Source organism: Myotis brandtii, unplaced genomic scaffold, assembly GCF_000412655.1.
Source record: "Myotis brandtii unplaced genomic scaffold, ASM41265v1 scaffold42, whole genome shotgun sequence".
NCBI lineage: Eukaryota > Metazoa > Chordata > Mammalia > Chiroptera > Vespertilionidae > Myotis > Myotis brandtii.
Window position 1 is genome coordinate 862,321 of NW_005366108.1, and position 337 is coordinate 862,657.

Sequence of the window (337 nt, forward strand, 5' to 3'; positions counted from 1 at the left end):
CAGGCACAGAGCAGGGCTGATCAGGGGGTTGGGGCACCTTCCCCTATCACGAACAGAGCAGGGCGGATAGGGAGGTTGTGGCCCTGCCCCCTGTCACACACAGAGTCGCAGGGCAATCAGGGGATTTGGGCGCTGCCCCCTGTGATGCTGATCCTGGTGTAGGGAGGCCTCACTGCTCCACTGACCCCAGTGCTGGGAGGCATATTACCCTTTTACTATATAGAATAGAGGCCTGGTGCATAGATGGGGGCTGGCAGGTTTGCCCTGAAGGGTGTCCTGGATCAGGGTGGGGGTCCCCACTGGGGTGCCTGGACAGCCTGGATGAGGGGATGATGGC